The sequence below is a fragment of the Anomaloglossus baeobatrachus genome, chromosome 5, assembly GCF_048569485.1.
Source record: "Anomaloglossus baeobatrachus isolate aAnoBae1 chromosome 5, aAnoBae1.hap1, whole genome shotgun sequence".
In the NCBI taxonomy this organism is placed as follows: Eukaryota; Metazoa; Chordata; class Amphibia; order Anura; family Aromobatidae; genus Anomaloglossus; species Anomaloglossus baeobatrachus.
In genome coordinates this window covers 304,320,631-304,334,074 of record NC_134357.1, presented here as the reverse complement: position 1 = coordinate 304,334,074, position 13,444 = coordinate 304,320,631, and the positions used below count along the sequence as shown (strand labels likewise).

Here is a 13,444-nt window from a genome sequence, read left to right as displayed (position 1 = left end):
ATACAGTGTGTGGAGCCCTCCGAGCAGGAGACACTGCGGCCGTGTAATGTGTATATACAGTGTGTGGAGCCCTCCGAGCAGGAGACACTGCGGCCGTGTAATGTATATACAGTGTATGGAGACGGCGGCGTGTGTGGAGCCCTCCGTGCAGGAGACACTGCGGCCGTGTAATGTGTATACAGTGTATGGAGACGGCGGCGTGTGTGGAGCCCTCCGTGCAGGAGACACTGCGGCCGTGTAATGTGTATACAGTGTATGGAGACGGCGGCGTGTGTGGAGCCCTCCGAGCAGGAGACACTGCGGCCGTGTAATGTGTATATACAGTGTGTGGAGCCCTCCGTGCAGGAGACACTGCGGCCGTGTAATGTGTATATACAGTGTGTGGAGCCCTCCGAGCAGGAGACACTGCGGCCGTGTAATGTGTATATACAGTGTGTGGAGCCCTCCGTGCAGGAGACACTGCGGCCGTGTAATGTGTATATACAGTGTGTGGAGCCCTCCGAGCAGGAGACACTGCGGCCGTGTAATGTGTATATACAGTGTGTGGAGCCCTCCGTGCAGGAGACACTGCGGCCGTGTAATGTGTATATACAGTGTGTGGAGCCCTCCGTGCAGGAGACACTGCGGCCGTGTAATGTGTATATACAGTGTGTGGAGCCCTCCGAGCAGGAGACACTGCGGCCGTGTAATGTGTATATACAGTGTGTGGAGCCCTCCGTGCAGGAGACACTGCGGCCGTGTAATGTGTATATACAGTGTGTGGAGCCCTCCGTGCAGGAGACACTGCGGCCGTGTAATGTGTATATACAGTGTGTGGAGCCCTCCGTGCAGGAGACACTGCGGCCGTGTAATGTGTATATACAGTGTGTGGAGCCCTCCGTGCAGGAGACACTGCAGCCGTGTAATGTGTATATACAGTGTGTGGAGCCCTCCGTGCAGGAGACACTGCAGCCGTGTAATGTGTATATACAGTGTGTGGAGCCCTCCGAGCAGGAGACACTGCGGCCGTGTAATGTGTATATACAGTGTGTGGAGCCCTCCGTGCAGGAGACACTGCGGCCGTGTAATGTGTATATACAGTGTGTGGAGCCCTCCGTGCAGGAGACACTGCGGCCGTGTAATGTGTATATACAGTGTGTGGAGCCCTCCGTGCAGGAGACACTGCGGCCGTGTAATGTGTATATACAGTGTGTGGAGCCCTCCGTGCAGGAGACACTGCGGCCGTGTAATGTGTATATACAGTGTGTGGAGCCCTCCGAGCAGGAGACACTGCGGCCGTGTAATGTGTATATACAGTGTGTGGAGCCCTCCGAGCAGGAGACACTGCGGCCGTGTAATGTGTATATACAGTGTGTGGAGCCCTCCGAGCAGGAGACACTGCGGCCGTGTAATGTGTATATACAGTGTATGGAGACGACGGCGTGTGTGGAGCCCTCCGAGCAGGAGACACTGCGGCCGTGTAATGTATATACAGTGTATGGAGACGGCGGCGTGTGTGGAGCCCTCCGTGCAGGAGACACTGCGGCCGTGTAATGTGTATACAGTGTATGGAGACGGCGGCGTGTGTGGAGCCCTCCGAGCAGGAGACACTGCGGCCGTGTAATGTGTATATACAGTGTGTGGAGCCCTCCGTGCAGGAGACACTGCGGCCGTGTAATGTGTATATACAGTGTGTGGAGCCCTCCGAGCAGGAGACACTGCGGCCGTGTAATGTGTATATACAGTGTGTGGAGCCCTCCGTGCAGGAGACACTGCGGCCGTGTAATGTGTATATACAGTGTGTGGAGCCCTCCGAGCAGGAGACACTGCGGCCGTGTAATGTGTATATACAGTGTGTGGAGCCCTCCGTGCAGGAGACACTGCGGCCGTGTAATGTGTATATACAGTGTGTGGAGCCCTCCGTGCAGGAGACACTGCGGCCGTGTAATGTGTATATACAGTGTGTGGAGCCCTCCGAGCAGGAGACACTGCGGCCGTGTAATGTGTATATACAGTGTGTGGAGCCCTCCGTGCAGGAGACACTGCGGCCGTGTAATGTGTATATACAGTGTGTGGAGCCCTCCGTGCAGGAGACACTGCGGCCGTGTAATGTGTATATACAGTGTGTGGAGCCCTCCGTGCAGGAGACACTGCGGCCGTGTAATGTGTATATACAGTGTGTGGAGCCCTCCGTGCAGGAGACACTGTGGCCGTGTAATGTGTATATACAGTGTGTGGAGCCCTCCGTGCAGGAGACACTGCGGCCGTGTAATGTGTATATACAGTGTGTGGAGCCCTCCGTGCAGGAGACACTGCGGCCGTGTAATGTGTATATACAGTGTGTGGAGCCCTCCGTGCAGGAGACACTGCGGCCGTGTAATGTGTATATACAGTATGTGGAGCCCTCCGAGCAGGAGACACTGCGGCCGTGTAATGTGTATATACAGTATGTGGAACCCTCCGAGCAGGAGACACTGCGGCCGTGTAATGTGTATATACAGTATGTGGAGCCCTCCGTGCAGGAGACACTGCGGCCGTGTAATGTGTATATACAGTGTGTGGAGCCCTCCGTGCAGGAGACACTGCGGCCGTGTAATGTGTATATACAGTGTGTGGAGCCCTCCGTGCAGGAGACACTGCGGCCGTGTAATGTGTATATACAGTGTGTGGAGCCCTCCGTGCAGGAGACACTGCGGGCCGTGTAATGTGTATATACAGTGTGTGGAGCCCTCCGAGCAGGAGACACTGCGGCCGTGTAATGTGTATATACAGTGTGTGGAGCCCTCCGTGCAGGAGACACTGCGGCCGTGTAATGTGTATATACAGTGTGTGGAGCCCTCCGTGCAGGAGACACTGCGGCCGTGTAATGTGTATATACAGTGTGTGGAGCCCTCCGAGCAGGAGACACTGCGGCCGTGTAATGTGTATATACAGTGTGTGGAGCCCTCCGTGCAGGAGACACTGCGGCCGTGTAATGTGTATATACAGTGTGTGGAGCCCTCCGTGCAGGAGACACTGCGGCCGTGTAATGTGTATATACAGTGTGTGGAGCCCTCCGTGCAGGAGACACTGCGGCCGTGTAATGTGTATATACAGTGTGTGGAGCCCTCCGTGCAGGAGACACTGCGGCCGTGTAATGTGTATATACAGTGTGTGGAGCCCTCCGTGCAGGAGACACTGCGGCCGTGTAATGTGTATATACAGTGTGTGGAGCCCTCCGTGCAGGAGACACTGCGGCCGTGTAATGTGTATATACAGTGTGTGGAGCCCTCCGTGCAGGAGACACTGCAGCCGTGTAATGTGTATATACAGTGTGTGGAGCCCTCCGAGCAGGAGACACTGCGGCCGTGTAATGTGTATATACAGTGTGTGGAGCCCTCCGTGCAGGAGACACTGCGGCCGTGTAATGTGTATATACAGTGTGTGGAGCCCTCCGTGCAGGAGACACTGCGGCCGTGTAATGTGTATATACAGTGTGTGGAGCCCTCCGTGCAGGAGACACTGCGGCCGTGTAATGTGTATATACAGTGTGTGGAGCCCTCCGTGCAGGAGACACTGCGGCCGTGTAATGTGTATATACAGTGTGTGGAGCCCTCCGAGCAGGAGACACTGCGGCCGTGTAATGTGTATATACAGTGTGTGGAGCCCTCCGAGCAGGAGACACTGCGGCCGTGTAATGTGTATATACAGTGTGTGGAGCCCTCCGTGCAGGAGACACTGCGGCCGTGTAATGTGTATATACAGTGTGTGGAGCCCTCCGTGCAGGAGACACTGCGGCCGTGTAATGTGTATATACAGTGTGTGGAGCCCTCCGTGCAGGAGACACTGCGGCCGTGTAATGTGTATATACAGTGTGTGGAGCCCTCCGTGCAGGAGACACTGCGGCCGTGTAATGTATATACAGTGTGTGGAGCCCTCCGTGCAGGAGACACTGCGGCCGTGTAATGTGTATATACAGTGTGTGGAGCCCTCCGTGCAGGAGACACTGCGGCCGTGTAATGTGTATATACAGTGTGTGGAGACGGCGGCGTGTGTGGAGCCCTCCGTGCAGGAGACACTGCAGCCGTGTAATGTGTATATACAGTGTGTGGAGCCCTCCGTGCAGGAGACACTGCGGCCGTGTAATGTGTATATACAGTGTGTGGAGCCCTCCGTGCAGGAGACACTGCGGCCGTGTAATGTGTATATACAGTGTGTGGAGCCCTCCGAGCAGGAGACACTGCGGCCGTGTAATGTGTATATACAGTGTGTGGAGCCCTCCGTGCAGGAGACACTGCGGCCGTGTAATGTGTATATACAGTGTGTGGAGCCCTCCGTGCAGGAGACACTGCGGCCGTGTAATGTATATACAGTGTGTGGAGCCCTCCGTGCAGGAGACACTGCGGCCGTGTAATGTATATACAGTGTGTGGAGCCCTCCGTGCAGGAGACACTGCGGCCGTGTAATGTGTATATACAGTGTGTGGAGCCCTCCGTGCAGGAGACACTGCGGCCGTGTAATGTGTATATACAGTGTGTGGAGCCCTCCGTGCAGGAGACACTGCGGCCGTGTAATGTGTATATACAGTGTGTGGAGCCCTCCGTGCAGGAGACACTGCGGCCGTGTAATGTGTATATACAGTGTGTGGAGCCCTCCGTGCAGGAGACACTGCGGCCGTGTAATGTGTATATACAGTGTGTGGAGCCCTCCGTGCAGGAGACACTGCGGCCGTGTAATGTGTATATACAGTGTGTGGAGCCCTCCGTGCAGGAGACACTGCGGCCGTGTAATGTGTATATACAGTGTGTGGAGCCCTCCGTGCAGGAGACACTGCGGCCGTGTAATGTATATATACAGTGTATGGAGACGGCGGCGTGTGTGGAGCCCTCCGTGCAGGAGACACTGCGGCCGTGTAATGTGTATATACAGCATGTGGAGCCCTCCGTGCAGGAGACACTGCGGCCGTGTAATGTGTATATACAGTGTGTGGAGCCCTCCGAGCAGGAGACACTGCGGCCGTGTAATGTGTATATACAGCGTGTGGAGCCCTCCGTGCAGGAGACACTGCGGCCGTGTAATGTGTATATACAGCATGTGGAGCCCTCCGAGCAGGAGACACTGCGGCCGTGTAATGTGTATATACAGTGTGTGGAGCCCTCCGTGCAGGAGACACTGCAGCCGTGTAATGTGTATATACAGTGTGTGGAGCCCTCCGTGCAGGAGACACTGCAGCCGTGTAATGTGTATATACAGTGTGTGGAGCCCTCCGTGCAGGAGACACTGCAGCCGTGTAATGTGTATATACAGTGTGTGGAGCCCTCCGAGCAGGAGACACTGCGGCCGTGTAATGTGTATATACAGTGTGTGGAGCCCTCCGTGCAGGAGACACTGCGGCCGTGTAATGTGTATATACAGTGTGTGGAGCCCTCCGTGCAGGAGACACTGCGGCCGTGTAATGTGTATATACAGTGTGTGGAGCCCTCCGTGCAGGAGACACTGCGGCCGTGTAATGTGTATATACAGTGTGTGGAGCCCTCCGTGCAGGAGACACTGCGGCCGTGTAATGTGTATATACAGTGTGTGGAGCCCTCCGAGCAGGAGACACTGCGGCCGTGTAATGTGTATATACAGTGTGTGGAGCCCTCCGAGCAGGAGACACTGCGGCCGTGTAATGTGTATATACAGTGTGTGGAGCCCTCCGTGCAGGAGACACTGCGGCCGTGTAATGTGTATATACAGTGTGTGGAGCCCTCCGTGCAGGAGACACTGCGGCCGTGTAATGTGTATATACAGTGTGTGGAGCCCTCCGTGCAGGAGACACTGCGGCCGTGTAATGTATATACAGTGTGTGGAGCCCTCCGTGCAGGAGACACTGCGGCCGTGTAATGTGTATATACAGTGTGTGGAGCCCTCCGTGCAGGAGACACTGCGGCCGTGTAATGTGTATATACAGTGTGTGGAGCCCTCCGTGCAGGAGACACTGCGGCCGTGTAATGTGTATATACAGTGTGTGGAGACGGCGGCGTGTGTGGAGCCCTCCGTGCAGGAGACACTGCAGCCGTGTAATGTGTATATACAGTGTGTGGAGCCCTCCGTGCAGGAGACACTGCGGCCGTGTAATGTGTATATACAGTGTGTGGAGCCCTCCGTGCAGGAGACACTGCGGCCGTGTAATGTGTATATACAGTGTGTGGAGCCCTCCGAGCAGGAGACACTGCGGCCGTGTAATGTGTATATACAGTGTGTGGAGCCGTCCGTGCAGGAGACACTGCGGCCGTGTAATGTATATACAGTGTGTGGAGCCCTCCGTGCAGGAGACACTGCGGCCGTGTAATGTGTATATACAGTGTGTGGAGCCCTCCGTGCAGGAGACACTGCGGCCGTGTAATGTATATACAGTGTGTGGAGCCCTCCGTGCAGGAGACACTGCGGTCGTGTAATGTGTATATACAGTGTGTGGAGCCCTCCGTGCAGGAGACACTGCGGCCGTGTAATGTGTATATACAGTGTGTGGAGCCCTCCGTGCAGGAGACACTGCGGCCGTGTAATGTGTATATACAGTGTGTGGAGCCCTCCGTGCAGGAGACACTGCGGCCGTGTAATGTGTATATACAGTGTGTGGAGCCCTCCGTGCAGGAGACACTGCGGCCGTGTAATGTGTATATACAGTGTGTGGAGCCCTCCGTGCAGGAGACACTGCGGCCGTGTAATGTGTATATACAGTGTGTGGAGCCCTCCGTGCAGGAGACACTGCGGCCGTGTAATGTATATATACAGTGTATGGAGACGGCGGCGTGTGTGGAGCCCTCCGTGCAGGAGACACTGCGGCCGTGTAATGTGTATATACAGCATGTGGAGCCCTCCGTGCAGGAGACACTGCGGCCGTGTAATGTGTATATACAGTGTGTGGAGCCCTCCGAGCAGGAGACACTGCGGCCGTGTAATGTGTATATACAGTGTGTGGAGCCCTCCGTGCAGGAGACACTGCAGCCGTGTAATGTGTATATACAGCATGTGGAGCCCTCCGAGCAGGAGACACTGCGGCCGTGTAATGTGTATATACAGTGTGTGGAGCCCTCCGTGCAGGAGACACTGCGGCCGTGTAATGTGTATATACAGTGTGTGGAGCCCTCCGTGCAGGAGACACTGCGGCCGTGTAATGTGTATATACAGTGTGTGGAGCCCTCCGAGCAGGAGACACTGCGGCCGTGTAATGTGTATATACAGTGTGTGGAGCCCTCCGTGCAGGAGACACTGCGGCCGTGTAATGTGTATATACAGTGTGTGGAGCCCTCCGTGCAGGAGACACTGCGGCCGTGTAATGTGTATATACAGTGTGTGGAGCCCTCCGTGCAGGAGACACTGCGGCCGTGTAATGTATATATACAGTGTATGGAGACGGCGGCGTGTGTGGAGCCCTCCGTGCAGGAGACACTGCGGCCGTGTAATGTGTATATACAGCATGTGGAGCCCTCCGTGCAGGAGACACTGCGGCCGTGTAATGTGTATATACAGTGTGTGGAGCCCTCCGTGCAGGAGACACTGCGGCCGTGTAATGTGTATATACAGTGTGTGGAGCCCTCCGTGCAGGATACACTGCGGCCGTGTAATGTGTATATACAGTGTGTGGAGCCCTCCGTGCAGGAGACACTGCGGCCGTGTAATGTATATATACAGTGTATGGAGACGGCGGCGTGTGTGGAGCCCTCCGTGCAGGAGACACTGCGGCCGTGTAATGTGTATATACAGTGTGTGGAGCCCTCCGTGCAGGAGACACTGCGGCCGTGTAATGTGTATATACAGTGTGTGGAGCCCTCCGTGCAGGAGACACTGCGGCCGTGTAATGTGTATATACAGTGTGTGGAGCCCTCCGTGCAGGAGACACTGCGGCCGTGTAATGTATATATACAGTGTATGGAGACGGCGGCGTGTGTGGAGCCCTCCGTGCAGGAGACACTGCGGCCGTGTAATGTGTATATACAGCATGTGGAGCCCTCCGTGCAGGAGACACTGCGGCCGTGTAATGTGTATATACAGTGTGTGGAGCCCTCCGAGCAGGAGACACTGCGGCCGTGTAATGTGTATATACAGTGTGTGGAGCCCTCCGTGCAGGAGACACTGCGGCCGTGTAATGTGTATATACAGTGTGTGGAGCCCTCCGTGCAGGAGACACTGCGGCCGTGTAATGTGTATATACAGCATGTGGAGCCCTCCGAGCAGGAGACACTGCGGCCGTGTAATGTGTATATACAGTGTGTGGAGCCCTCCGTGCAGGAGACACTGCGGCCGTGTAATGTGTATATACAGTGTGTGGAGCCCTCCGTGCAGGAGACACTGCGGCCGTGTAATGTGTATATACAGTGTGTGGAGCCCTCCGAGCAGGAGACACTGCGGCCGTGTAATGTGTATATACAGTGTGTGGAGCCCTCCGTGCAGGAGACACTGCGGCCGTGTAATGTGTATATACAGTGTGTGGAGCCCTCCGTGCAGGAGACACTGCGGCCGTGTAATGTGTATATACAGTGTGTGGAGCCCTCCGTGCAGGAGACACTGCGGCCGTGTAATGTATATATACAGTGTATGGAGACGGCGGCGTGTGTGGAGCCCTCCGTGCAGGAGACACTGCGGCCGTGTAATGTGTATATACAGCATGTGGAGCCCTCCGTGCAGGAGACACTGCGGCCGTGTAATGTGTATATACAGTGTGTGGAGCCCTCCGTGCAGGAGACACTGCGGCCGTGTAATGTGTATATACAGTGTGTGGAGCCCTCCGTGCAGGAGACACTGCGGCCGTGTAATGTGTATATACAGTGTGTGGAGCCCTCCGTGCAGGAGACACTGCGGCCGTGTAATGTGTATATACAGTGTGTGGAGCCCTCCGTGCAGGAGACACTGCGGCCGTGTAATGTATATATACAGTGTATGGAGACGGCGGCGTGTGTGGAGCCCTCCGTGCAGGAGACACTGCAGCCGTGTAATGTGTATATACAGTGTGTGGAGCCCTCCGTGCAGGAGACACTGCGGCCGTGTAATGTGTATATACAGTGTGTGGAGCCCTCCGAGCAGGAGACACTGCGGCCGTGTAATGTGTATATACAGTGTGTGGAGCCCTCCGAGCAGGAGACACTGCGGCCGTGTAATGTGTATATACAGTGTGTGGAGCCCTCCGTGCAGGAGACACTGCGGCCGTGTAATGTGTATATACAGTGTGTGGAGCCCTCCGTGCAGGAGACACTGCGGCCGTGTAATGTGTATATACAGTGTGTGGAGCCCTCCGTGCAGGAGACACTGCGGCCGTGTAATGTGTATATACAGTGTGTGGAGCCCTCCGTGCAGGAGACACTGCGGCCGTGTAATGTGTATATACAGTGTGTGGAGCCCTCCGAGCAGGAGACACTGCGGCCGTGTAATGTGTATATACAGTGTGTGGAGCCCTCCGAGCAGGAGACACTGCGGCCGTGTAATGTGTATATACAGTGTGTGGAGCCCTCCGTGCAGGAGACACTGCGGCCGTGTAATGTGTATATACAGTGTGTGGAGCCCTCCGTGCAGGAGACACTGCGGCCGTGTAATGTGTATATACAGTGTGTGGAGCCCTCCGTGCAGGAGACACTGCGGCCGTGTAATGTATATACAGTGTGTGGAGCCCTCCGTGCAGGAGACACTGCGGCCGTGTAATGTGTATATACAGTGTGTGGAGCCCTCCGTGCAGGAGACACTGCGGCCGTGTAATGTGTATATACAGTGTGTGGAGCCCTCCGTGCAGGAGACACTGCGGCCGTGTAATGTGTATATACAGTGTGTGGAGACGGCGGCGTGTGTGGAGCCCTCCGTGCAGGAGACACTGCAGCCGTGTAATGTGTATATACAGTGTGTGGAGCCCTCCGTGCAGGAGACACTGCGGCCGTGTAATGTGTATATACAGTGTGTGGAGCCCTCCGTGCAGGAGACACTGCGGCCGTGTAATGTGTATATACAGTGTGTGGAGCCCTCCGAGCAGGAGACACTGCGGCCGTGTAATGTGTATATACAGTGTGTGGAGCCCTCCGTGCAGGAGACACTGCGGCCGTGTAATGTATATACAGTGTGTGGAGCCCTCCGTGCAGGAGACACTGCGGCCGTGTAATGTGTATATACAGTGTGTGGAGCCCTCCGTGCAGGAGACACTGCGGCCGTGTAATGTATATACAGTGTGTGGAGCCCTCCGTGCAGGAGACACTGCGGCCGTGTAATGTGTATATACAGTGTGTGGAGCCCTCCGTGCAGGAGACACTGCGGCCGTGTAATGTGTATATACAGTGTGTGGAGCCCTCCGTGCAGGAGACACTGCGGCCGTGTAATGTGTATATACAGTGTGTGGAGCCCTCCGTGCAGGAGACACTGCGGCCGTGTAATGTGTATATACAGTGTGTGGAGCCCTCCGTGCAGGAGACACTGCGGCCGTGTAATGTGTATATACAGTGTGTGGAGCCCTCCGTGCAGGAGACACTGCGGCCGTGTAATGTGTATATACAGTGTGTGGAGCCCTCCGTGCAGGAGACACTGCGGCCGTGTAATGTATATATACAGTGTATGGAGACGGCGGCGTGTGTGGAGCCCTCCGTGCAGGAGACACTGCGGCCGTGTAATGTGTATATACAGCATGTGGAGCCCTCCGTGCAGGAGACACTGCGGCCGTGTAATGTGTATATACAGTGTGTGGAGCCCTCCGAGCAGGAGACACTGCGGCCGTGTAATGTGTATATACAGCGTGTGGAGCCCTCCGTGCAGGAGACACTGCGGCCGTGTAATGTGTATATACAGCATGTGGAGCCCTCCGAGCAGGAGACACTGCGGCCGTGTAATGTGTATATACAGTGTGTGGAGCCCTCCGTGCAGGAGACACTGCGGCCGTGTAATGTGTATATACAGTGTGTGGAGCCCTCCGTGCAGGAGACACTGCGGCCGTGTAATGTGTATATACAGTGTGTGGAGCCCTCCGAGCAGGAGACACTGCGGCCGTGTAATGTGTATATACAGTGTGTGGAGCCCTCCGTGCAGGAGACACTGCGGCCGTGTAATGTGTATATACAGTGTGTGGAGCCCTCCGTGCAGGAGACACTGCGGCCGTGTAATGTGTATATACAGTGTGTGGAGCCCTCCGTGCAGGAGACACTGCGGCCGTGTAATGTATATATACAGTGTATGGAGACGGCGGCGTGTGTGGAGCCCTCCGTGCAGGAGACACTGCGGCCGTGTAATGTGTATATACAGTGTGTGGAGCCCTCCGTGCAGGAGACACTGCGGCCGTGTAATGTGTATATACAGTGTGTGGAGCCCTCCGTGCAGGAGACACTGCGGCCGTGTAATGTGTATATACAGTGTGTGGAGCCCTCCGTGCAGGAGACACTGCGGCCGTGTAATGTATATATACAGTGTATGGAGACGGCGGCGTGTGTGGAGCCCTCCGTGCAGGAGACACTGCGGCCGTGTAATGTGTATATACAGCATGTGGAGCCCTCCGTGCAGGAGACACTGCGGCCGTGTAATGTGTATATACAGTGTGTGGAGCCCTCCGAGCAGGAGACACTGCGGCCGTGTAATGTGTATATACAGTGTGTGGAGCCCTCCGTGCAGGAGACACTGCGGCCGTGTAATGTGTATATACAGTGTGTGGAGCCCTCCGTGCAGGAGACACTGCGGCCGTGTAATGTGTATATACAGCATGTGGAGCCCTCCGAGCAGGAGACACTGCGGCCGTGTAATGTGTATATACAGTGTGTGGAGCCCTCCGTGCAGGAGACACTGCGGCCGTGTAATGTGTATATACAGTGTGTGGAGCCCTCCGTGCAGGAGACACTGCGGCCGTGTAATGTGTATATACAGTGTGTGGAGCCCTCCGAGCAGGAGACACTGCGGCCGTGTAATGTGTATATACAGTGTGTGGAGCCCTCCGTGCAGGAGACACTGCGGCCGTGTAATGTGTATATACAGTGTGTGGAGCCCTCCGTGCAGGAGACACTGCGGCCGTGTAATGTGTATATACAGTGTGTGGAGCCCTCCGTGCAGGAGACACTGCGGCCGTGTAATGTGTATATATACAGTGTATGGAGACGGCGGCGTGTGTGGAGCCCTCCGTGCAGGAGACACTGCGGCCGTGTAATGTGTATATACAGCATGTGGAGCCCTCCGTGCAGGAGACACTGCGGCCGTGTAATGTGTATATACAGTGTGTGGAGCCCTCCGTGCAGGAGACACTGCGGCCGTGTAATGTGTATATACAGTGTGTGGAGCCCTCCGTGCAGGAGACACTGCGGCCGTGTAATGTGTATATACAGTGTGTGGAGCCCTCCGTGCAGGAGACACTGCGGCCGTGTAATGTATATATACAGTGTATGGAGACGGCGGCGTGTGTGGAGCCCTCCGTGCAGGAGACACTGCGGCCGTGTAATGTGTATATACAGCATGTGGAGCCCTCAGAGCAGGAGACACTGCGGCCGTGTAATGTGTATATACAGTGTGTGGAGCCCTCCGTGCAGGAGACACTGCGGCCGTGTAATGTGTATATACAGTGTGTGGAGCCCTCCGTGCAGGAGACACTGCGGCCGTGTAATGTGTATATACAGTGTGTGGAGCCCTCCGAGCAGGAGACACTGCGGCCGTGTAATGTGTATATACAGTGTGTGGAGCCCTCCGAGCAGGAGACACTGCGGCCGTGTAATGTGTATATACAGTGTGTGGAGCCCTCCGAGCAGGAGACACTGCGGCCGTGTAATGTGTATATACAGTGTGTGGAGCCCTCCGTGCAGGAGACACTGCGGCCGTGTAATGTGTATATACAGTGTGTGGAGCCCTCCGAGCAGGAGACACTGCGGCCGTGTAATGTGTATATAGTGTGTGGAGCCCTCCGAGCAGGAGACACTGCGGCCGTGTAATGTGTATATACAGTGTGTGGAGCCCTCCGTGCAGGAGACACTGCGGCCGTGTAATGTGTATATACAGTGTGTGGAGCCCTCCGTGCAGGAGACACTGCGGCCGTGTAATGTATATATACAGTGTATGGAGACGGCGGCGTGTGTGGAGCCCTCCGTGCAGGAGACACTGCGGCCGTGTAATGTGTATATACAGCATGTGGAGCCCTCCGTGCAGGAGACACTGCGGCCGTGTAATGTGTATATACAGTGTGTGGAGCCCTCCGTGCAGGAGACACTGCGGCCGTGTAATGTGTATATACAGTGTGTGGAGCCCTCCGTGCAGGAGACACTGCGGCCGTGTAATGTGTATATACAGTGTGTGGAGCCCTCCGTGCAGGAGACACTGCGGCCGTGTAATGTATATATACAGTGTATGGAGACGGCGGCGTGTGTGGAGCCCTCCGTGCAGGAGACACTGCGGCCGTGTAATGTGTATATACAGCATGTGGAGCCCTCCGAGCAGGAGACACTGCGGCCGTGTAATGTGTATATACAGTGTGTGGAGCCCTCCGTGCAGGAGACACTGCGGCCGT

The 13,444-nt window shown here is 55.7% G+C and overlaps 1 protein-coding gene across 1 annotated transcript in view; it reads left to right on the top strand.

The window, feature by feature from the left end:
- MRPL27 (mitochondrial ribosomal protein L27) overlaps window positions 1-13,444 on the top strand; it is a 35,077-nt gene that overhangs the window by 1,814 nt on the left and 19,819 nt on the right. The gene's annotated exons all lie outside the window — the stretch shown is intronic.